This window comes from Asparagus officinalis, chromosome 3 (genome assembly GCF_001876935.1).
Source record: "Asparagus officinalis chromosome 3, Aspof.V1, whole genome shotgun sequence".
Classification (NCBI taxonomy): domain Eukaryota; kingdom Viridiplantae; phylum Streptophyta; class Magnoliopsida; order Asparagales; family Asparagaceae; genus Asparagus; species Asparagus officinalis.
In genome coordinates this window covers 18,466,165-18,486,547 of record NC_033796.1, presented here as the reverse complement: position 1 = coordinate 18,486,547, position 20,383 = coordinate 18,466,165, and the positions used below count along the sequence as shown (strand labels likewise).

Here is a 20,383-nt window from a genome sequence, read left to right as displayed (position 1 = left end):
ACCACGAACAGTAACTTCTTACTATTTCACGTAAATAGTACTGTATTTATGAACAGTAACCGTATCCGTAAATAGTACCGTACTTATGAATAGTACCGTATTTGTGAACAGTACCGTACTCGTGAATAGTACCCGTCACCTTCAAATGGTAAGTGATAACCTAACTTATTTTCTGATGTGGAGGATCCACCTTTGGTGGCAGCCACAGAGCATAGAGAAAACTCTGGAGTTACAAACTCTCTCTCTTTACAAGGAGAAACTCTCTCTATTTTTTCTCTCTCACTCTTCTTATATAAGAAGTTGTTTCTGGGATAAGATTTCCTTAAGGATTTGGAGCCCTATTTATAGTTTTTTGAAAAACACTATGCACAATAAAATATTAATATTTTACTGTAGCAGTGGGCCCCACCATTTTGTTTTCTTTTTCCTTTTCAACATTGGCTGCTGGGTGGGTTGGTGCTTGGCTTCATTAGGCGCCTAACATATACTACAAGATACAACCATGCATGTAATCCTTTCCGGTTAATTGCATTCTCAAACCTTAACTTTCCGATCAAAAATCCAACTAAAGGGCATGCTGATAGCTCGCTTGGCTCTCCCTTGAGCTCTCTCACTTCAAGTCTCCTAACTCTGGGGGCCAAAGTGCACACATAATCTTGAGCTCTTCTCCCCTCTCCAGAAAGTCCAGTTAGTGTACATGCCCAATCTCTGAGCAAGGCAGAGAAATGCTCGAAGAGATTATTATCACGACCATCGTACATTAAATGAGCAGGCATTGACATTTTCTTCCTCATCATGTCAGCAAATGCAAGTACTTCGAATAGTTTTTCAACGTTTTTTGTGTATGTAGTCTCATGGCGCTTTTCATCTGAGTCAATGGTGCCACATATCTGTGCTAGCTTCAGGCCTCCATATTCTTTGGCATGCCGAGCAGTATTCCCATGGGAAACGAATGTTTCTCACTCTCTTGGAATGAGATGTAGATAAAACCAAGGTAGGGGTTGTTCTCAGTCCTTGGATCCTATAACCAGCAACAGAAGTATGAAGTAAGAACTCAGCTACAGTTAGTAGTAACATAAAAGGAGTGAAAAGAAAAGAAGCAAACAAAGGCATGAATTGAACTGTATATGATGCCAAGAATGAATTGTTGAAATTCAGCAGCTTCACACCTACCCCCAACCTACCGAGCTACAGTAATCACCTAATCCTAATAGTGTTTACTGTTGGATTTTTTGGTCAAAACTGCTTTCCAAAATGAGTTTTCAAACTATGTATATATTAACTACAAGTACTTTTCTTAAATGCTTAGTTGCCTAGTGAAAAATTTATGTTTTGGTGTTTCAAAAGGTCCCTTGCTCAAGGTTTGTCAACGGCAAGCCGAGAAGTGTTTTATTTGAATTAATCTCTCATAAGTTCTAGTGGGCCGTGGACCAATGGACCGTGGATCGGGGCTAATCGGGCTGAGGCGCTAAGTGGCGCTTTGTTAGGCGCACTTTGCACTTCGCCACGAAGGTTGTCTCGCAGGCTGCTTCGCAGCATGCGGACGAGCTACGTATTCGCATGAGGGTGTGATCCTAGCATTCTCGAAGTCAGACAACATTCGTCTGATTCACAAGATCAGATGAGGTTCGCTCGTTCGATGAGGTTCGTCCGTCATACGAGATTCGCCTGTTTGACGAGGTTCGCTTGTTCGACGAGGTTCGTCTATCATATGAGGTTCGCTTGTTTGATGAAGTTCATCTGTCATATGAGGTTCGCATGTTTAACGATGTTCGTTCGATTGTCGAGGTTCGTCTGTCATACGAGGTTCGTCTGTTTGACGATGTTCGCTCGTTCGACAATGTTCGTCTGTCATACGAGGTTCGCCTGTTTGACGAGGTTCGTTTGTCAAACAAGGTTCGTCTGATTTACTAAGACGTGACCCTCGTGTTTCATAGCAACGTGCTCATTGATTGTCTCGTATTCAGGAGTTACTGTACGCAACACTTACAACAGCATTTAGAGCAATTTAATGCATTGATGTTACAATCTTAATTGTAATTGAGAATTGTAACAGTCACATTAACTACTAGTGACTCTTGAGCTGGCCTTAGAGGCCTATAAATAGCGCCATTGAGCAGCTCTTGGTGGTGGCTGGATAATCTCGCGAGCGTGGAAAATGAACGTCGGATCGACGTTGTTGCTGTTGTTGTGCCGCTACTGTAGAAATTGTCGGATTTTAGCAGGGGGGCAAAGAGATTTATCGGGATAGCCGGAGTAGGGTTGCGAGGAGGGGGTAGAGAGACCTGTAGCGCACGAAACGCGAAAGCTGGCAGTGCACGAAACACAAGAGAGGGAGGAGGGAGGGTCTTCGACGTGGCGTCGACGTTGGTCGTTGAGAGAGGGAGGAGGGAAGGTCTTCGACGGGGGAGAGGCGTCGGCGTCGGCGTCGGTGTCGAGAGAGGGAGGAGGGAGGGTCTTCGATGGGGGATCTCAGCGTCGGTGTGGAGAGAGGAAGGAGGGTCTTCGACGAGGGAGCTCGGCGTCGGCATTGGTGTCCAGAGAGGGAGGAGGGAGGGTCTTCGATGGGGGGAGAGGGAGAATGAGAATTTGGGGATCTGGGGGGAGGGTTTGGGGACGTTTAAGAGAGAGAAGAGAGTGATGAGATGTCTACACTCTTTTCAACACGAAGTAGTAGGGGAGGTAGAGTAAGTTAAGAAATAAAATTTAAAATCCTCTTCGGTAGGGAATTTTTAGAGAGTAAGGTGAAATAGAGTAAAGTGAGGTGAGAAAAATAAAATGCAAAATAAACTAGAAACTAAAGATAGAGAAAATCCCTACAATTTGAAAGTACACAAGAGCGAGGAGAAAAAAGATGCAAAATGAACTAAAAAGTCATATACCTTCCCTTACTCCCTCTCCAACCAAATGAGAATCACAAAAGATATATCCATCTTTATACCTCATTAAACCTTACATTAACTTTTCTTCCCTCCTTATACTTCCTATCAAACCAAACCTTACTATAATAGTATTGTAGGCGTCAAAAAATGCTGAAAGATATCCAAGCACAGCTCAAAAGGAGATTATCGAAAAATCAAAGAAAAAGACAGTCTTTACTGTCTCGTACGCGAGACAGACTTTACTGTCTCGCCCGCGAGACAGTCTTTACTGTCTCTCCGTGCGAGACAGTCTTTACTGTCTCTCCGCGCGAGATAGTCTTTGCTGTCTCGCACGTGAGACAGACTTTGCTGTCTCGCACACGAGATAGTGTTTGTTATCTCGCACGTGAGACAATTTTCAAAGGCTCAGAAACTGTTTTATAAACCGCCGACACGTGGCCATTAACTGTCAAAGAACATGGGGAACGTCGTGGGCGAGAATCACGTGAATAACTACCGAAATAACGGAGTTTGAAAATGTGGGAAGGCAGTTACAACGAAAACTGCCAGACAGTTACTGTTCCCGAGATAGTATTTACTGTCTCGCGGGCCGAGACAGTCTTTACTGTCTCGGAACCCGAGACTGCCAGACAGTTACTGTTCCCGAGACAGTAAACACTGTCTCGGAAGCACTGTTCATCCTAGAGGCTATAAATACCCTCCGAGATCGATTTTTTTGAAGCGGGCGGATCAGAGAGCATCCACAGGCTGATTTCAGAGCAGAGAGGGCAGAGTACTCGAGCTTTGAGCAATTCCTTGAGATTCAGGCTTTGACTTGATTTCAAGAAGAACGACTATCTTACTTTGATAAGATATCGTTTCAAATTCTCACTTCGATAAACGAAGGAAGAATCATTAAACCCCTCACGATTCAATCAGAATCTGTGATTTGGTGGTCCACGAGTGATTTCAGAGCAGAGAGGGCAGAGTACTCGAGCTTTGAGCAATTCCTTGAGATTCAGGCTTTGACTTGATTTCAAGAAGAACGACTATCTTACTTTGATAAGATATCGTTTCAAATTCTAGGATCGTCTCAAATTCCCATCTTGGTCAAACCTTTAAACAGTTAGGACCAAAGCCAAAATCCCCTCTCGATTCGTTCCATGAACGAGAGGTCCACAAATTGAACGATCAAACCTTTAAACAGTTAGGATCGTCTCAAATTCCCATCTTGGTCAAACCTTTAAACAGTTAGGACCAAAGCCAAAATCCCCTCTCGATTCGTTCCATGAACGAGAGGTCCACAAATTGAACGATCAAACCTTTAAACAGTTAGGATCGTCTCAAATTCCCATCTTGGTCAAACCTTTAAACAGTTAGGACCAAAGCCAAAATCCCCTCTCGATTCGTTCCATGAACGAGAGGTCCACAAATTGAACGATCAAACCTTTAAACAGTTAGGATCGTCTCAAATTCCCATCTTGGTCAAACCTTTAAACAGTTAGGACCAAAGCCAAAATCCCCTCTCGATTCGTTCCATGAACGAGAGGTCCACAAATTGAACGATCAAACCTTTAAACAGTTAGGATCGTCTCAAATTCCCATCTTGGTCAAACCTTTAAACAGTTAGGACCAAAGCCAAAATCCCCTCTCGATTCGTTCCATGAACGAGAGGTCCACAAATTGAACGATCAAACCTTTAAACAGTTAGGATCGTCTCAAATTCCCATCTTGGTCAAACCTTTAAACAGTTAGGACCAAAGCCAAAATCCCCTCTCGATTCGTTCCATGAACGAGAGGTCCACAAATTGAACGATCAAACCTTTAAACAGTTAGGATCGTCTCAAATTCCCATCTTGGTCAAACCTTTAAACAGTTAGGACCAAAGCCAAAATCCCCTCTCGATTCGTTCCATGAACGAGAGGTCCACAAATTGAACGATCAAACCTTTAAACAGTTAGGATCGTCTCAAATTCCCATCTTGGTCAAACCTTTAAACAGTTAGGACCAAAGCCAAAATCCCCTCTCGATTCGTTCCATGAACGAGAGGTCCACAAATTGAACGATCAAACCTTTAAACAGTTAGGATCGTCTCAAATTCCCATCTTGGTCAAACCTTTAAACAGTTAGGACCAAAGCCAAAATCCCCTCTCGATTCGTTCCATGAACGAGAGGTCCACAAATTGAACGATCAAACCTTTAAACAGTTAGGATCGTCTCAAATTCCCATCTTGGTCAAACCTTTAAACAGTTAGGACCAAAGCCAAAATCCCCTCTCGATTCGTTCCATGAACGAGAGGTCCACAAATTGAACGATCAAACCTTTAAACAGTTAGGATCGTCTCAAATTCCCATCTTGGTCAAACCTTTAAACAGTTAGGACCAAAGCCAAAATCCCCTCTCGATTCGTTCCATGAACGAGAGGTCCACAAATTGAACGATCAAACCTTTAAACAGTTAGGATCGTCTCAAATTCCCATCTTGGTCAAACCTTTAAACAGTTAGGACCAAAGCCAAAATCCCCTCTCGATTCGTTCCATGAACGAGAGGTCCACAAATTGAACGATCAAACCTTTAAACAGTTAGGATCGTCTCAAATTCCCATCTTGGTCAAACCTTTAAACAGTTAGGACCAAAGCCAAAATCCCCTCTCGATTCGTTCCATGAACGAGAGGTCCACAAATTGAACGATCAAACCTTTAAACAGTTAGGATCGTCTCAAATTCCCATCTTGGTCAAACCTTTAAACAGTTAGGACCAAAGCCAAAATCCCCTCTCGATTCGTTCCATGAACGAGAGGTCCACAAATTGAACGATCAAACCTTTAAACAGTTAGGATCGTCTCAAATTCCCATCTTGGTCAAACCTTTAAACAGTTAGGACCAAAGCCAAAATCCCCTCTCGATTCGTTCCATGAACGAGAGGTCCACAAATTGAACGATCAAACCTTTAAACAGTTAGGATCGTCTCAAATTCCCATCTTGGTCAAACCTTTAAACAGTTAGGACCAAAGCCAAAATCCCCTCTCGATTCGTTCCATGAACGAGAGGTCCACAAATTGAACGATCAAACCTTTAAACAGTTAGGATCGTCTCAAATTCCCATCTTGGTCAAACCTTTAAACAGTTAGGACCAAAGCCAAAATCCCCTCTCGATTCGTTCCATGAACGAGAGGTCCACAAATTGAACGATCAAACCTTTAAACAGTTAGGATCGTCTCAAATTCCCATCTTGGTCAAACCTTTAAACAGTTAGGACCAAAGCCAAAATCCCCTCTCGATTCGTTCCATGAACGAGAGGTCCACAAATTGAACGATCAAACCTTTAAACAGTTAGGATCGTCTCAAATTCCCATCTTGGTCAAACCTTTAAACAGTTAGGACCAAAGCCAAAATCCCCTCTCGATTCGTTCCATGAACGAGAGGTCCACAAATTGAACGATCAAACCTTTAAACAGTTAGGATCGTCTCAAATTCCCATCTTGGTCAAACCTTTAAACAGTTAGGACCAAAGCCAAAATCCCCTCTCGATTCGTTCCATGAACGAGAGGTCCACAAATTGAACGATCAAACCTTTAAACAGTTAGGATCGTCTCAAATTCCCATCTTGGTCAAACCTTTAAACAGTTAGGACCAAAGCCAAAATCCCCTCTCGATTCGTTCCATGAACGAGAGGTCCACAAATTGAACGATCAAACCTTTAAACAGTTAGGATCGTCTCAAATTCCCATCTTGGTCAAACCTTTAAACAGTTAGGACCAAAGCCAAAATCCCCTCTCGATTCGTTCCATGAACGAGAGGTCCACAAATTGAACGATCAAACCTTTAAACAGTTAGGATCGTCTCAAATTCCCATCTTGGTCAAACCTTTAAACAGTTAGGACCAAAGCCAAAATCCCCTCTCGATTCGTTCCATGAACGAGAGGTCCACAAATTGAATGATCAAACCTTTAAACAGTTAGGATCATCTCAGAACTCCCACTTGGTCAAACCTTACTACAGTTAGGACCAAAACCAAAATCCCCTTTCGATTCCTTCCATGAACGAGAGGTCCAGCTTCGATTTGTGCAATCAAAACTATAAAAGTTAAGATTGCTTCCAATCTCAATTGATCAAACCTTATTCAGATTCTCTGAATAGAAATCCCACTTCAAATTTCCTTTGTATCAGGAGATAGAATATAAAATTCTTCCTCTCCGATTTCGGGTTTATCTCTACCAACAAACAAGAGACCAGGAGATAGAATATAAAATTCTTCCTCTCCGATTTTGGGTTTATCTCTACCAACAAACAAGAGACCAGGAGATAGAATATAAAATTCTTCCTCTCCGATTTCGGGTTTATCTCTACCAACAAACAAGAGACCAGGAGATAGAATATAAAATTCTTCCTCTCCATCATCGGGTTCATCTCTACCAACAAACAAGAGACTAGGAGATAGAATATAAAATTCTTCCTCTCCGATTTCGGGTTCATCTCTACCAACAAAAAAGAGACCAGGAGATAGAATATAAAATTCTTCCTCTCCATCATCGGGTTCATCTCTACCAACAAAAAAGAGACCAAGAGATAGAATATAAAATTCTTCCTCTCCATCATCGGGTTCATCTCTACCAACAAAAAAGAGACCAGAATACTCCAATAGGTACACGAGTCTAAACTGTTTTCCTACACTCGACAGGAAGTTTCTGGAGAATATTCAAGAGACTAGGAGATAGAATATAAAATTCTTCCTCTCCATCATCGGGTTCATCTCTACCAACAAAAAAGAGACCAGGAGATAGAATATAAAATTCTTCCTCTCCATCATCGGGTTCATCTCTACCAACAAAAAAGAGACCAAGAGATAGAATATAAAATTCTTCCTCTCCATCATCGGGTTCATCTCTACCAACAAAAAAGAGACCAGAATACTCCAATAGGTACACGAGTCTAAACTGTTTTCCTACACTCGACAGGAAGTTTCTGGAGAATATTAATCTGAATATTCTGATAAACGCAGGGCCGGAGAAGCATTAGCTATTCTACAAAGAACTGAATAGACTAATGGATGAAGAGATCAAGAGCTGGAGCCATTTTACAGATTCTTCTACACGATCTACTCAATCAAGTATTGAAAGGATTGCAAATAAAACCTGTCTTATCCAAAGTGTCTCAGACTCTTCTATGTAGGCGTCAAAAAATGCTGAAAGATATCCAAGCACAGCTCAAAAGGAGATTATCGAAAAATCAAAGAAAAAGACAGTCTTTACTGTCTCGTACGCGAGACAGACTTTATTGTCTCGCCCGCGAGACAGTCTTTACTGTCTCTCCGTGCGAGACAGTCTTTACTGTCTCTCCGCGCGAGACAGTCTTTACTTTTTCTCCGTGCTAGACAGTCTTTACTGTCTCTCCGCGCGAGACAGTCTTTAATGTCTCTCCGCGTGAGACAGTCTTTACTGTCTCTCCGTGCGAGACAGTTCTCGAAGGCTCAGAAACTGTTTTATAAACCGCCGACACGTGGCCATTAACTGTCAAAGAACATGGGGAACGTCGTGGGCGAGAATCACGTGAATAACTACCGAAATAACGGAGTTTGAAAATGTGGGAAGACAGTTACAATGAAAACTGCCAGACAGTTACTGTTCCCGAGATAGTATTTACTGTCTCGCGGGCCGAGACCAGTTACAATGAAAACTGCCAGACAGTTACTGTTCCCGAGATAGTATTTACTGTCTCGCGGGCCGAGACAGTTTTTACTGTCTCGGAACCCAAGAATGCCAGACAGTTACTGTTCCCGAGACAGTAAACACTGTCTCGGAAGCACTGTTCATCCTAGAGGCTATAAATACCCTCCGAGATCGATTTTTTTGAAGCGGGCGGATCAGAGAGCATCCACAGGCTGATTTCAGAGCAGAGAGGGCAGTTGACTTAATTTCAAGAAGAACGACTATCTTACTTTGATAAGATATCGTTTCAAATTCTCACTTCGATAAATGAAGGAAGAATCATTAAACCTCTCACGATTCAATCAGAATCTGTGATTTGGTGGTCCACGGGCTAACGCACCCCCGGCACAGGCAAAGATCCCACACAAGCAGCGATCCAAACAACGATCCTGTGTTTGTTTCTCAAGAGTTATAATTTTTATTTTTTTTTGTTGTGTAAAAGAAGTCTTATAAAAAGACTATTTCTTTTGAATTTATTGTAATCGACCAAAGATATAATGAATTCATCAACAAAGTCAACTTTTGACGCAAACAAGCTGGCGACCACAGTGGTAGCCAACAGTCTCACCTTTTGATACTCCAATAGGTATATGAGTCTAAATCAAGATTCCAGTTGAATCCATGGTTGAATACGAATTCGACCAAACCAAGTTTGAGGAATATCTCTCATCATCCTCTTCAAGATCTTCATTGTCTCGCAAGTACAAGAGGATCTCACCATTGAAGAAGATTTATATGCCAAAGAAGGCACTCGCCTGATTGTTGCTGAGGATTTTACTCGCAACATCTCTGCTCACATTGGCTCTTCTCCAATTAAGGAGTCATTAAATTAAAGCCCACCGGCATTGACGAAAAGAGCTCGTCAAAGACAACGCCAACGCCGCGCTTGTCAAATAGCTAAGGCCTTGGAACAAAGCGACGGAGTTCGTTATCATGCGGACCTAGAGTCGAGGAGGCATCGAGTGGTTCAGTTGTCTCAACGATCAATCACTCATATCTCTGCTAAATTAACGACGAAGGAATGGACTATTGTCAAAAGGGCTCGTTCAACCCTCAAAGAACGTATACAAATGCGCCGTGCAAACGCTGCTCATGTCCGTGCTCTCTTACAACAAAGACGAGAAAGGAAGAAGGAAACAGTGGCCAAAGAACCACTAAAACTCTGCCAAGTTTGGATTCCAAAGTCTGGAGTTATGCAAAATCAGCATTCGGAGCCCGTTAAGCCTCCATACCCGCAAGGGGGTGGTTTTAAACGTGCGACTCCCGACATAACCTTGGATTGCTTAAAGACAAAAATAAATTGTCCTGAGAATGCCAACAAGGTTTTACACCCCCAGAAGAAGACGCATTCACCAAATGATATCGTCATACCTGGGAGGTCATGCCAACATACGATACAATTTTTTGGCAATCATACTGATGAATCGTATTATCAAGTTGGGGTTATGAATAATTTTCGAAAGAGAGTTATTCGAGAAATAAACTCTCATTATTCCTGTGCACAACTCGTTAAAGCAGAATTATCAGAATGTGACTGTTTCAAACGAGAAGCCATCCCACGAAAAGTCTCTGTATTGTCGAAGCCTAAGCCGAGACATTTCCGCAAAAGAAAATCAGCTGCCCAAGATGATGAATTCCCTGAAGTCACCATCAACGTGGCTGATAAAAGAAAGTCTAAGCGGCATTCAAGTGACTCAAATCCCGACTTTTCCCCGAGAGGAAAGGTCAATCCAAGAATTGCTCAAAGGATGTCTCGACTCCAATTAGGAGCCATCAGACGCAGAGATTACAAAAGAATGCAAGAAGGAATGTCCTCGGAGGATGAATTCTCGGACACTTGTTCTGCAATCGCTTCTGATGATACAATGTCTAGCACAGGACAAACCAGAGAAGTACTCACGATCACCTCTGATCAATTTGCTCAAATGCTTTAGGAAGCTCTAACGAAGCAACGTGAAGAAATTAGAGCTAAGATGAAGACAGAGATAGAGTTAGCTATTCAACAAATGAGAGAGTTGCTAACTCAATAACCTCAACCTCCTGAGTCTAGTCAGCGAGCTGAATCCAGTCAGCGAGCTGAATCCAGCCGCCACACTCAGAATGTTGTAGATGACAGTGATCCAGAAGTGGATGAAGTCATTATGGCTGATACACCTCCTAATAGCAATAACGCTGGGGGTGGTTTAATGCATCCTCCCAATAACGATATTGGGGGTAGTTCAATAGCACCTCTCACAGGGGGTGGTCTAACTCATTCTCCTCAACGTCCTTCGAATGAAGACATAGACGATAAAGGGAAAATGAAAGAGCTCGAAAACAAAGTCAATGCTTTGATGACAGCTCAAGAAGTAAAGAAGACGGAAGGGAAAATGAAAGAGCTCGAAAACAAAGTCAATGCTTTGATGACAGCTCAAGAAGTAAAGAAGACGGATACTCCATGTCCCTATCTAAGAGAATGGGATTCAATACCGTATCTGGCAAAATTCAATCTGATTAACTTCACACCGTTTGAGGGGAAGAGCTCGCCTATTCAACACTTGATTTATTTCAAGTCTCATTTAGGCATGATCTCTGGAAACGAAGCTTTAATGGTCTGGTCATTCGTTGGCACCCTTCGTGGGCCTGCCTTCAATTGGTACCGACGGCTCAAACCAGGGAGCATCAATTGCTGGGATGACATGGAAAGTTTATTCCTCAGTAACTTCTTCGATGATGATATAATAACCTCTCCATCGATGTCCTGGAAGCTCTGGGGGTCGTGCCATCCACAACTTGGAAGGAGTTAAAATCTCGGGGTGAACAAGCTGAGCACTTTCTTAAAAGAAAGAAAGCTGAGAGAGGCCAACCGACGACATCTGCAACTGCTGGGAATGCGACTCTCGATCCGAGGTTTCAAAAGAAGTATTCTTTCGAAGATGATGAAGCTCCAGCCATATTGGAATACCTCCTCACTAATGACAAAATTGATCTACCACCTATTAAAGATCAGGAGGAAGCTAAGAGGATTACGGATCCAAACTACTGTGCATACCACAGAAGGGTTCTTCATCCCACCGAAAATTTCTTCGGACTCAAAAATAGAATCCAAGCCTTAATTGACTCCGGCGTCATAACGGCGAAAGAAGTCGAGTAAAGACGACCATATAACTCCAGTGGGTGCACGAGTATAAACTGTTTCCCCACACTCCAAAGAGCATATGAGTATAAACTGCTTCTCGATTATCCAACTGAGTGCAATGTTAAACCCGGTTTCGCAAAGGAAACTGGGGGTGGATGATTTATATAACGGGAAGTTCCTGGAGAATCTTATATTCTTAAGGATAACCCGAACATGCGACTGAGGATAACGTACTCCTCGTTACACCCAGTTTTGCAAAGAAAGCTGGGGGTAGATAATTCATGTAACGGGAAGTTCCCGGAAGAATGTTAAATGTAATATTCTTAGGGATAACCCCGATCATTATGAACAAAGTGATAAACACTAAACTCCTACTATGACTTCCGAATACTCTTTTGCTGAGATGAGATTCGATCACCTCTTTAGATCAATCTTCCCTCACAAAATTCCCATTTTGGTCAAACCTTTAAACAGTTAGGACCAAAGCCAAAATCCCCTCTCGATTCGTTCCATGAACGAGAGGTCCACAAATTGAACGATCAAACCTTTAAACAGTTAGGATCGTCTCAAATTCCCATCTTGGTCAAACCTTTAAACAGTTAGGACCAAAGCCAAAATCCCCTCTCGATTCGTTCCATGAACGAGAGGTCCACAAATTGAACGATCAAACCTTTAAACAGTTAGGATCGTCTCAAATTCCCATCTTGGTCAAACCTTTAAACAGTTAGGACCAAAGCCAAAATCCCCTCTCGATTCGTTCCATGAACGAGAGGTCCACAAATTGAACGATCAAACCTTTAAACAGTTAGGATCGTCTCAAATTCCCATCTTGGTCAAACCTTTAAACAGTTAGGACCAAAGCCAAAATCCCCTCTCGATTCGTTTCATGAATGAGAGGTCCACAAATTGAACGATCAAACCTTTAAACAGTTAGGATCGTTTCAAATCCCCATCTTGGTCAAACCTTTAAACAGTTAGGACCAAAGCCAAAATCCCCTCTCGATTCGTTCCATGAACGAGAGGTCCACAAATTGAACGATCAAACCTTTAAACAGTTAGGATCGTCTCAAATCCCCATCTCGGTCAAACCTTTAAACAGTTAGGACCGAAGCCAAAATCCCCTCTCGATTCGTTGCATGAACGAGAGGTCCACAAATCGAGCGATCAAACCTTCCTACAGTTAGGATCGTCTCAAAACTCCCACTTGGTCAAACCTTACTACAGTTAGGGCCATAACCAAAATACCCTTTCGATTCATTTTGCGAGCGAAATGTCAACTTTTGAATTGAATAGTCAAACCTTATGACAGTTAGGATTATTCAAACCAATCCAGATTCTCTAAGTGGAGATCCCACTTCGAGTTTCCTTTACACCAGGAGATAGAATATAAAATTCTTCCTCTCTAATTTCGGGTTCATCTCTACCAACAAAAAAAAGAGACCAGGAGATAGAATATAAAATTCTTCCTCTTCATCATCGGGTTCATCTCTACCAACAAAAAAGAGACCAGGATATAGAATATAAAATTCTTCCTCTCCATCATCGGGTTCATCTCTACCAACAAAAAAGAGACCAAGAGATAGAATATAAAATTCTTCCTCTCCATCATCGGGTTCATCTCTACCAACAAAAAAGAGACCAGAATACTCCAATAGGTACACGAGTCTAAACTGTTTTCCTACACTCGACAGGAAGTTTCTGGAGAATATTAATCTGAATATTCTTAAGGATAACCTGACGAACTCTCAATAGACATACAAACATCAATCTGGAAATACCAGCCTCGATTCAAGATCTCAACAACGGTCGAGCAATAAACGCAGGGCCGGAGAAGCATTAGCTATTCTACAAAGAACTGAATAGACTAATGGATGAAGAGATCAAGAGCTGGAGCCATTTTACAGATTCTTCTACACGATCTACTCAATCAAGTATTGAAAGGATTGCAAATAAAACCTGTCTTATCCAAAGTGTCTCAGGCTGTCTCGCACGCGAGACAGTCTTTGCTGTCTCGCAAGCGAGACAGTCTTTGCTGTCTCGCACGCGAGATAGTCTTTGCTGTCTCGCACGTGAGACAGACTTTGCTGTCTCGCACACGAGATAGTGTTTGTTATCTCGCACGTGAGACAATTTTCAAAGGCTCAGAAACTGTTTTATAAACCGCCGACACGTGGCCATTAACTGTCAAAGAACATGGGGAACGTCGTGGGCGAGAATCACGTGAATAACTACCGAAATAACGGAGTTTGAAAACGTGGGAAGACAGTTACAATGAAAACTGCCAGACAGTTACTGTTCCCGAGACAGTATTTACTGTCTCGCGGGCCGAGACAGTCTTTACTGTCTCGGAACCCGAGAATGCCAGACAGTTACTGTTCCCGAGACAGTAAACACTGTCTCGGAAGCACTGTTCATCCTAGAGGCTATAAATACCCTCCGAGATCGATTTTTTTAAAGCGGGCGGATCAGAGAGCATCCACAGGCTGATTTCAGAGCAGAGAGGGCAGAGTACTCGAGCTTTGAGCAATTCCTTGAGATTCAGGCTTTGACTTGATTTCAAGAAGAACGACTATCTTACTTTGATAAGATATCGTTTTAAATTCTCACTTCGATAAACGAAGGAAGAATCATTAAACCTCTCATGATTCAATCAGAATCTGTGATTTGGTGGTCCACGGGCTAACGCACCCCCGGCACAGGCAAAGATCCCACACAAGCAGCGATCCAAACAACGATCCTGTGTTTGTTTCTCAAGAGTTGTAATTTTTATTTTTTTTGTTGTGTAAAAAAAGTCTTATAAAAAGACTATTTCTTTTGAATTTATTGTAATCGACCGAAGATATAATGAATTCATCAACAAAGTCAACTTTTGACGCAAACAAGTATGTTTGGATGGAGGGTAATGGGGGACAGGTGAAGGGGAAAACGAGATTTATTCTATTTGTGAGTTTTTTAAGAGGGGTAAGAGAGGGAAAGGGAGGGGGGAAAGATTTAATTTTGTTCCCCTCCAAATTTGGGGTAGAGGAGTGGAAGGGAAGGAAAAATAAAATTTCATAATGAAAGAGACATCTTGACCCTTTATCATAATGAATTAATGGCTAAAATTCATTTACTTTCCTTCCCTTCACATAATTAGAACTACTAAACAACATAATTTAAATTCACCTCAATTCTCCCTACAAAACTCCTAAACAAGGTATTATATTTTATATTCTCTTTCTTACCTTTACTTTTCCTCTGCTACTTTTCCTTACCTTCCTTTTAGCGAACTACCAAACAAGTAAAAGCTGCGCAAAAAGATTGAAGAAAATTTCAACCTAAACCCATTCCTAATTTTATTCCCAAAATTTGACTCACTTCAAACTTAATTACGAAAATCGACCCACTTTCTCGCCACGTCAGCATCATGGCCAGAAAGTGGGTCGATTTAAAAAAATTACGGTGCTAATTAGTTGGGGGTGCCAACCCCAACTAATTAGGAGCTCACCTGCTACCATGTTGTAGTTTGGCACCTAAACAAGTCGGGGTTTAAAATCCTGACTAATTTAGCACATATTTAAATTTGTTAGGGTTGGGAACCCCGACCATTTCGAAACGCCTAATTCGAAATGGTTGGGGTTGGGAACCCTACCATTTTGTGCACACTGTTCATGAAATGGTCGGGGTTGCCAACCCTGACCATTTTGTAGAGACCCTCTAGCCCACACTCTGCTGAAAAATCTCACCCCTACTAATACATATCAATCCACAAGTTTAACACCAACTCTCTTGCTACACATTTATCAATCCATAATCAATTTAAAACACAAATAAACACATATCTTTATATAATCATTACATCTATAACATACATTTAACAAAAGCCTAACATTCAATTCACTTACTAAAAATCCAACCATAATCAAGTCACAGTATCATTCCAAACGTAAACATCATAGAATTTTAAACATAAACATCGTATGAAGTATATCAAAATTTAACAAATATTTAGAAATCCCTTTCCTCTCCCTCTCCCTCTCCCTCTTCTTCCTCTCCCCCTTCCCCGTTCACCTTCAACATGAGCTTGGATAATCTCAACGTCCAGTTGTGTGTGAACTTGTGAGCACATGACATCCTCGTCGACTTGAACCTGTTGTAAACGTTCGCCTTGAGCTTGCTGTGAGCCTCCAGCTTCATCATGTGCACGACTTGAGCCTGCTCCCGTGTGTCCTTGGGCCCATTGACGCTCGTATCCTATGAGTCGTTCATCACGTCCATCACGTTTCTTATTACACGTCCTCCTAAGAACAGACTGAATATTTTCTATGATGCGAACAAATGCGTTCCTCGCTCTTGGCTCGGTAGTCATACTCAATGCATCATGTGCAATAGAAGCAACCTCATCGAGTTCTTGTACCTATAAGATAAAAAACGAAAGAGGATTATTAGCAAGTGGATGATAATAAAATAATAATCACAAAATAATTGTATATTTTGTCTATACAATGAGATCTATTATGACCCGGTTGTCTGTAATATCCTTACTTATTTTTTTGGAGCTCTTTCTCATCCTTCATCCATCGTACCTTTTATGCGTACTGATCTCGGACGTCCGACTGGTCTCTTATATTTAGAAGGTAACACATGCGACCCGTTATAGGTAGACCAGTAAAGACTATCTACAATGGGATGGAAACACTGCTTGTATGAATATCTATGGTGGCTTGATTGATACCACTTAGAAGCATATGTGTAATACGAAATATTTACACCCCCAATTTGCTTGGACGTAACCACCATAACATGTGAACATGACAATTTTTACAATTCTAGTATGTTACAAGTGCATGCGTATTGTCTCCCTCGTAAATTAACGATGTAATTATGATCGTGTTTGTCTGTAACATGCGATTCATCTACAATAAATCTAACAATCTTCGTTGATCTCGCCTGCTTGACATGAGCTCCTACAATCTCTTTATTTTTTTGGTGTCAATAACGTCACCCACTTTGCTCCATCCTCTCGTCGTTTGACAAAATAGTGATTGAGCCTACAAAATGTCCTCGCAACCAACGCCTATATAGGTATTGCTAGAGCCCCCTTAAGTACCATGTTGAAGCTTTCAGAACAATTAGTTATCATCATGCAAAACCGATTCCCTCCATCTTTACTTAGTGCTCACCGGTCGACATATTCACTTCTCAAACTATTATTAATCCAGTCATGTGCAGCTTGAGATATTACCTTGATTTGATCTAGTATCCAATCATACACACATGTTTCGGGTGTATAACCCGCTTACCAAAGAAGGTTTTGTAAATGTATCTGACCAAAGCTCTTTTTTAAATTAGCTCTAATGTGACACATGTTTTGGGTGTACAAACCACTTGCCAAAGAAGGTTTTGTAAATATATCTGACCAAAGTTCTTTTTTAAATTAGCTCTAATGTGTCGTAAACAATAGCGGTGATGGTGATGAGAGTCAAATCTCCTGTACAATGCTTTTGGAATACCTTTTATCCTATTGTATTTAATAATAATTTTCCTAGGAGGTAACACATTAAAAATATGTAATTGAATGCAAAAAAAACCACTCCTAATTTTCACTGTTCTCGATCTCCACAACTGTAAAAGCCAAAGGAAATAAGTCACCATATGCACATGCTCCTGTAGCAACAAGCAATACACCCTTATTTTTACCATATAAGTGTGTGCCATCAATGTTAAGAAACGACCAACAAATTTTAAATCCCTCGATCGAAGGACCAAATACCCAAAATACAGAGGTGAATTGATGAACTCCCGGATTGACCTCTTTGGTTATGAGTTTGTATTCAGATCCAGGATTGCTTCTTTTAATCGCATCAAGATATTAAGGTAGTGTCGTATAAGACTTCTCCCAATCACCAAATATTTTTGGCATCGTAATTTTCCTTGCATTCCATGCTTTACTATACGATATTTCAATGAACTTCGTATCTAACACTCTCTCAATTATACTATCGGGAGTTAGTTTAAGCTTCTTCTTTAATTTTGGCATAATCAACCGCGCTATGTAAGAGGCAGATGCACCACTGTGATCTTGCTCTAATATTGGATTGCTACATGTGTGTGCACTGCAGTATTCTGTGCTCCTAAAATGCGCATTATGTTTCTTTCCGGCAAATGCATATAACTTCCAAGGACATACATAATCATCTTCATTTCCCTCAGCCCGATCTTTCCTTTGTGTATTTATAAAACAAATTGCATCATAACTTGTGCGATTGCTTTTAACTTACTTAAATTTGACATTCTTTTTGATTGAGTAATCACGAATATCATCAACCAATTGGTCCTTAGTCTCGAATAAATCACCAACTCTGAAAGGGACATCATCATCTCCTCTATGAGTTGAGTTTTGGCCAATGCACATATCTTGTACTATGGAAGAACGGATCCACTCATCATCTTCAAACTCGTCGGGGGGTGGTTCTTCGTACTCAACATATTCATTATTAACATAAGCCTCATCATGCTAATTTGGATTCTCTTCAACATCTTCACTCATAAATTGAATGCTATCAATTGGTGCACTATCTTGCTCTTTACCTTCAAAGTCGTTGCTTCTTTCATCCTCTTCAATTATTGACCCTCTTAACGACCTCATATTTTCATAAGGGACTTCATTGTTCATGACATTTGGTGTTCCACCTAATGAATGTGCACTTGGATATTGAAATTGAGTCTGCTTCATTTCACTCAAAGAAGAAAGAAAACCATCAAACTCAACTCCCAAATCTAACATGTGTGAGAATTCTTTTGGAGGTTTGAATATTTGGCACAAACTATATGATAACTTTTCAATAAACAATTCTACCGTTGGTTGCAACTTTCTCAAATTAAACATAATACTTATATGATGATCGTTTGAGATCTCAACTGTGAACGTTCTATCAAAAGTTATGAGTCAATTGCATATTATTTTTAGTCGGTATTCTCGTGGGTCAATTTCCGTAACTCAGTGTAATTCCTTAACTAAGTCACAATAACTATATGATTCCGAGATTATTAACAGCGTCGTTAGCCCTCCGACGTACATTGGCATATTATTCTTTCCATAATTAATTTTTTCACTATAAGAACAAACAATAAAAATCATATTGTTCAACCTATGCAAAAGAAGATTATATCATTTAAATACAAAAAAATTTAAAAAATATTATCAAGGCATCAAATAAGAGAGGAAAACCCAAGATGCAATAATATCATATAATTTTGACCAAAAACCCTAAACCCCAAATTGAAAATCCTAAACCCTAAAATTGAGTATTCTATGCCCTAAAAGCTTAATTTCAATTACAACAACCAACACACAAAACATTCGAACCACCACAAATAGAGTGGTTGATAATAAATTTCAAACCCTAAAAATTTATTTTTGAGAGAAAATCCTAGATTTTTACATGTTAAAAGAGGAGAGAAGGAAGAGAAATTACCCTAGAGATCTTAAACAAACTTTCACGACGAATTTCCGCCGCAAAATGGGGTTGAAATTAAGATGGGTTGCAGCAGAATGAGAGAACGACCAGAGTTGGAGAAGAGAGATGCGACTGGGAGAGATGGGGTTGGGGGAGAAGGGTTTTAGTTAGTTTATATAGGGGGACGGGACCCAGAACAAGTAGTCAGGGTTGGCAACCTCGACTATTGTGTCACTTAGCCAATTTCCCACTTACTCAACCTGAGATTGGCCATTCTCTGCTAAATGGTCAGGTTTGGGAACCATTTCGAATTAGGCGTTTCGAAATGGTCGGGGTTCCCAACCCGATAAATTTAAATATGTGCTAAATTAGTCGGAGTTTCGAACTCCGATTTCTTTAGGTTTCAAACTACAATAGGGTAGCGGACGAGCTCTTAATTAGTCGGGGTTGGCAACCCCTTCTTTAGGTTTCAAACTACAATAGGGTAGCGGACGAGCTCTTAATTAGTCGGGGCTGGCAACCCCGACTAATTAAGACCAACCCCGACTAATTAAGACCGTAATTTTTTTTAAATCGACCAACTTTCTAGCCATGATGCTAATGTGACGAGAAAGTGTGTCGATTTTCGTAATTAAGTTTGAAGTGGGTCGAGTTTTGGGAATAAAATTGGGAATGCATTTAGTTTGAAAATTGGGAAAATTTGCAAAATAGACCATTTTTATGAAATATATAGCGAAATAGACCATTTTGAAAAATAATTAGCAAAATAGACATCTTTTGAAAAAAAAGAGGTCGATTTTGAAAAACAAGGCTCAGAAAACATACGAGACTACTAGTCCTGTATGTTTAGAGCCAACTAATCACGGATTAATGACTCAGAAAACATACGAGACTAGTAGTTCCGTATGTTTTTTGAGTAGAAAATTTCACTAATCCGTGATTAAAACATACGGGACTACTAGTCCCGTATGTTTTCTGAGCTGTTTTGCAAAATAGACTTTTTTTTGGCCAACTGTTGGCAAAAAAAAGTCTATTTTGCTAATTATTTAGCAAAACGGTCTATTTTGCTAAATAATTAGCAAAAAAGTCTATTTTGCAATTTTTCCTTTCGAAAATTTCTTCCAAAAAGATTACTTACCGACTTTCGCTTACTAACCGGGTGCACATTCGGCGTTGTCGGGCATCGACTGATGGCCTAAAATGACCATCCGTTGCAGATCAAGAACTGAGCACCCGCAGCTATAAATAGCGCTTATCT

At 40.8% G+C, this 20,383-nt stretch overlaps 1 pseudogene; it reads right to left on the bottom strand.

Moving 5' to 3' along the window:
* Window positions 535-19,430, bottom strand: LOC109834708 (annotated as a pseudogene).